This window comes from Palaemon carinicauda, chromosome 30 (genome assembly GCF_036898095.1).
Source record: "Palaemon carinicauda isolate YSFRI2023 chromosome 30, ASM3689809v2, whole genome shotgun sequence".
Classification (NCBI taxonomy): domain Eukaryota; kingdom Metazoa; phylum Arthropoda; class Malacostraca; order Decapoda; family Palaemonidae; genus Palaemon; species Palaemon carinicauda.
In genome coordinates, this window is record NC_090754.1 from 53,610,227 (window position 1) to 53,616,177 (window position 5,951).

The window sequence follows — 5,951 nt, forward strand, 5'->3', positions numbered from 1 at the left end:
ACTATTTTTGAATAATGTACATTTTCAGTTTGGAAAATGAAAATTATAATATAAAAAAACTGCGGTATTTATAATGTATGTATGAAGTATATATAGTTTGTAAAACATTTTAAATTGTAATTTGAGTTTTTGAGTTTTTAAATGATTTATATCAATTAGGGACTTCCCCTTAACGATAAACAAAGAATAATCAATCAATCAATCATTTATTCGATCATAATATTCATTCATATTTCAGACCCGACCATCAACTTCGAAAAACTTTTTTCATTCAAATTATCCAGATATTTATTTTCAATCAGAAAATACGAAAAAACAATTTGCATCTCGTTAAAACTTCTTTGAATTTTTTTGGAATAGAAAACAAAGAATTTAATTTCTTCTCAATTATATTGTTATCTTTTATCTTTACGGGGATTAAGCTTTATCTGTTTTATACCCTCAGACGTCCCCATGATCTCTCTCTCTCTCTCTCCTCTCTCTCTCTCTCTCTCTCTCTCTCTCTCTCTCTATCTCTCTCTCTTTGTGATTACATCCGTGAATGCTTTGCAAAGAAGAGAATAAAGAGGGAAATTGAAATACGATAATTAGGAGAGAGGAGAGAGAGGAGAGAGATGAGAGAGAGAGAGAGAGGAGAGAGAGAGAGAGAGAGAGAGAGAGAGAGAGACCTGTTCTTTCTAACAAATTGCTTCTAATTTTCTTTACTGTTACAATCTCTCTCTCTCTCTCTCTCTCTCTCTCTCTCTCTCTCTCTCTCTCTCTCTCTCTCTCTCTTTTGTACACACACAAGTATACATATATATATACACACACACACATATATAATATATATATATATATATATATATATATATATATATATATATATATTATATATATATATATATATATTTTATATATATACACATACATAATATACATATATGTGTGTATATATACACATATATACATAAAGACAGAAATACACCCGGAAACGCAATTTAAAAAAAAACCTGAAATTCTGATTGGTAAATTTCCATCAGTAAAAGAAAAACTTGCCATTCAATTTTTCGAAAATCAAAATGTTCCCTTTGGAAGTCATTATCGTAGCATTCAATTGATCAAGTAATTAGCAAATAAGAGTTAATTAATCGCGAACCAAAATGTTCAACGAGGATAACTGTAGGCGGATATTTTATTTTCAAGCCCTCGTTCCTGTCAGTCATTTTGGATTTTTTTTTGGAGTCCTTGGAGATTCGTAAATGTGTCTGAATAAGTACCTTTACTAGAGAGAAAAATATACCACAGTATTATGGTGGATGGAGATGGTTTGGGCATGCTGTTCGCACTCCCCAAGAGAGATTAGTTCATCAGAAGGGTTGGGAAGACTCAGGCCTACATGGCTTAGGACTATGAAGTGTGAAGTGTCCCTGAAGAATTGGTAAATGTCTTGGTGTCTGTGAATATGTATCTCTATTAAAGAGAAAAATTTATACCAGTATGAAGGGTAGATGGAGATGGTTTGGGCATGCTCTTCACACTCCCCAAGAGAGATTAGATCACCGGAATGGTTGGAAGACCCTGTCCTACATGACTGAGGACTATGTAGTGTGAAGTGTCCCTGAAGAATTGGTAAATATCTTGGTGTCTGTGAATATGTATCTCTATTAAAGAGAAAATTTATCCCAGTATCAGGGGTAGATGGAGAATTAGATGGAGCTGGTTTGGGCATGCTCTTTGCATTCCCCAAGAGAGATTAGTTCACCAAATGTGCAGCTGGGCTCCACAAGGCACTAGAAGAGTTAGAAGACCCAGGCCTACATGGCTGAGGACTATGAAGCGTGAAGTAGATGATAATGAATAGAGAAGTAATTGATTTAAAATCTCAAGATAGAGACGACTGACGAAATATAACCGAGACCCTTTACATCAATAGGCGTGGTAGAAGAAGAAGAAGAAGAAGATGGTGATGATGATGATGAATCCTCCACTGAAATGATCTTGTGTCGAGTTAAAAGGTACTTAGAATGTACTTAAAAAAGTACTTAGAAAGTACTTAGAAAAGTTGCACTTGAAGATTTCCTTCCTGACGTTTCCTTTTTATACTTTTCCTTTGACGTTATTCCATTAAAGTCCATTTTTCTTCCTCTCTCAGTTTCTCTCCCATGAAGATTACTCGAAGGCCATGGAGAGACAGGGAGAGAGAAAGAGGGAGAGAGGGATAGGGAGGAGAACGGGGGGGGGGAGGGGGAGGGGGTTAGAAGGTTTGAAAGAGGCTTTGTTCCTGAAGTTTCATAATATCCTTTATCAACTTTCGTTCGTTGGCTTTATCAGCGGTTGAAAGTTCAACAGCTGAGAGAGAGAGAGAGAGAAGAGAGAGAGAGAGAGGGAGAGAGAGAGATGAGAGAGATGAGGAGAGAGAGAGAGAGAGAGAGAGAGCCATGATCGGGTTTCTTTTCAGTCAATTTTATTGGTGTTATTGAATAATATTATATAGACCTTTTATAATACCTTGAGATAACAAAAGAGAGAGAGAGAGAGAGAGAGAGAGAGAGAGAGAGGAGAGAGAGGAGAGAGAGAAAAGAAGAAGAGGAAGAAGAAGAAGGGTACAACCCGTTGAGGACATTCTGGTTTGCAACTCTTAAAAGAAATTCTATTCCCTTATCTATACCCAAGGGTTTAAAACGCAACATTCATTAGTCCTTATTGCCTCTTCATACCAAAATGAACCCTCTTCGATTAACTTCCCATTTCCCTTCTTCCTTTCCACCTCAAGTGTCGTCCTTCTTTTAAGTTTTCCAAGTCCATTTTCGCCGGGGAGCGAATTGCTTTCGAAGTGAATTGGAAAACGCCCTTTTCCCGGGTAGCAGGAATGTTTGGGTTTTTTCCCTCCTTGTATTTTCCCGATAAGAAAATTCTATTGCCAATTACCCGGTTCGTAAACAGTCGAGCGAAATTAGTTTCTCGCACGTAACCTCCCGGAAAAGCAAGCACTTTGGAAATAAAAGACAAACAAGCGAAAATAAAAAATAAGGAGCGAAGTCTTCGACGAAAGTCCCGGGCAGCTGTTTCCACTACGAGCAGCCCGGGGCTGTACGCAGCCTGGGACTTCTCATGTCAACCGCTCGAGTATCTTAGGTCAAAAGAGGTTACGAGACAAAGAAGTATATTGCTTTTTTATATTATACAAAAGCTGAAGGATTTCTCTAACCCGTCTCGAAATTCCTTGGCAGGAGTTCAAGGCAGATGGGAGGTAATCTGTGAATTGTTTCATATCCGAGAGGAAGGGAGAGAAAATAAAGGAGAAGTGTCTCTTGTTTTCTATTGCTTTTCAGAAACAAGGACATGGTCCTCGTAGAGGACATACCTCCGCCAAGGTGAACTTGACCTTCACGTGACCTTGACCTTCAGGTGACCTTGACCTTCACGTGACCTTGACCTTCACGTGACCTTGACCTTCAAGTGGACCTGCTTGACTTTTGACCTTCAAGTGATCTTTGTTCATTTGCCACTGATACTTAATATGACATTGATAATAATGCACCAATATGACCTTGACCTTTGACCTTTATAAATTTGAACATCACCCATGGGTTGCGCCTGGACTAGGACTTCCCTGTTGGCTTATGCAAAAGTCAGTGCTTTATTTCTGTCTCTTGATATGGCCACTTTATGTCATAGTGACACCAGTGACCCCTGTGACCTTGACCTTGGGGTGACCTTGACCAAAATTTAATCAGTTCTTCCATACACATTGGGGAACTACTTGGCCAAGTTTGAAGTGATTCCGTGTAGAAATGTGGCCTCTACGTTGTCCACAGACAGACAGACAAACAAACAAACAAACAAACCGAACCGAAAACATAACCTCCTGGCGGAGGTAATAAACAAGAAATGTTGTGAAGTGTGTGACGATATGTACGAACAGATATACATATTTTTATGCAAATATCATTACATATATACTCATATTTACTGTGTACATACATTAATATATATATATATATATATATATATATATATATATAATATATATATATATATAAATATATATATATATATATATATATATATATATATATATATGTGTGTGTGTGTGTATGTATATATATATGTATATATATATAAATATATATATATATATATATATATATATATATATACTGTATATATATAACTTATATACACAAATATACACACACATATATATAGGATAATATGAAAAGTAAAAAACCCCTTTCTCTAAAAAAAAAAAAAATTAATCAGATGGTTCTACCAGTATTAACTTATGCATCAGAAACTTGGAGTCTTACTGAAGCCTTAGAACATAAGCTACTTACAACTCAAAGAACTATGGAAAGAATAATGATGGGAGTAACACTAAGAGACAGAAAAAGAGCAATATGGATACGAGAGCAAACTAAAGTAGAGGATATTCTAATAATATGTAAGGAAAAGAAATGGATATGGACATGACATATAATGAGAATTACAGACAATAGACAGACATTATGAATAACAGAATGGGTCACTAGACACTGCAAAAGAAGCAGGGGAAGGAAGAAAAGACGATGGATTGACGAACTAAGAAAGTTTGCTGGGTTATGACTGGCATAGAAAGATCATAAACAGACGCGAGTAGAAGGACATGTCTGAGGCCTTTGTTCTGCAGTGGACTAGTAACGGATGATGATGTTTACAAACACACCACACACACACATACACACACACACCTTTCCACTTTTCAGTTTGTTTACAGCAGTGGTTCCCAAACTGGGGGGCACACCCCACTAGGGGGGCGTGAGGACGATACAAGGGGGGCGTGAAGTCATCTGCTCGAAATTACTTGTTTAATAGAATAATAAAATCATTAAAAGAACAAATATCTGTCATTACATACATACATCCATCTCACTAAATTTGACCAGAAATTGTGCCTTAGTCTCATAAGTATTTACAAATATTATATGCCATGTTTTTCAAATTATCTATTCTTTAAATTTCAACTCAATTTTGCCAATTTGCTAATGTTCTAACTTTTTTCGGTTACTTTGAACCAAATGTTTCGCTTTTAGTTACTGGAATATACTATTATTTGTTTGAGTGGCTTTCATTATTAAAAATGTAATACAAACAGAAATCTGTTTTCCTGTACAATGCTAAGAAATAAATGTAAGAATCATTTCATATAAAAAAAAAGCGAGGAGTGGGGGCGTATGGGTCTACTGGAAGCAAAAAGGGGGCGTCAGGTTAGATAGTTTGGGAACCACTGGTTTACAGAAAACATGTAAACAACATCAACATTTCCTCTCAAACAAGAAGTTATCTCTCTCTCTCTCTCTCTCTCTCTCTCTCTCTCTCTCCTCATCTCTCTCATCTCTCTCTCTCTCTCTCCTCACAGTGATTGGTAATCTATGTCGGATTAAAAATCTATTCTAAGCTTCTTTATTTTTTCCCGTGTCCATTCCCTTGAGAATATTCTTTTTGTTTCTTCTAGTTTCAAATCTGATTGACTTCTTGGCCTGTGTCTTCACAAACAATGCTGTCTGGCTTTCCATATGTATCTATCTATTTATTTGTCTCTCCACCTATCCCTTTACCTATCTGTCCCTTCTATCCTTTCCCTTTACCTATCTGCCCCTTCTATCCATCTAGCCCTTTACCTATCTGCCCCTTCTATCCTTTCCCTTTACCTATCTGTCCCTTCTATCCACCTATCCCCTTTACCTATCTGTCCCTCTCTATCCACCTATCCCTTTACCTATCTGCCCCTTCTATCCTTTCCCTTTACCTATCTGCCCCTTCTATCCTTTCCCTTTACCTATCTCGTCCCTTCTATCCACCTATCCCTTTACCTATCTGCCCCTTCTATCCTTTCCCTTTACCTATCTGCCCCTTCTATCCTTTCCCTTTACCTATCTGTCCCTTCTATCCATCTAGCCCTTTTACCTATCTGCCCCTTCTATCCTTTC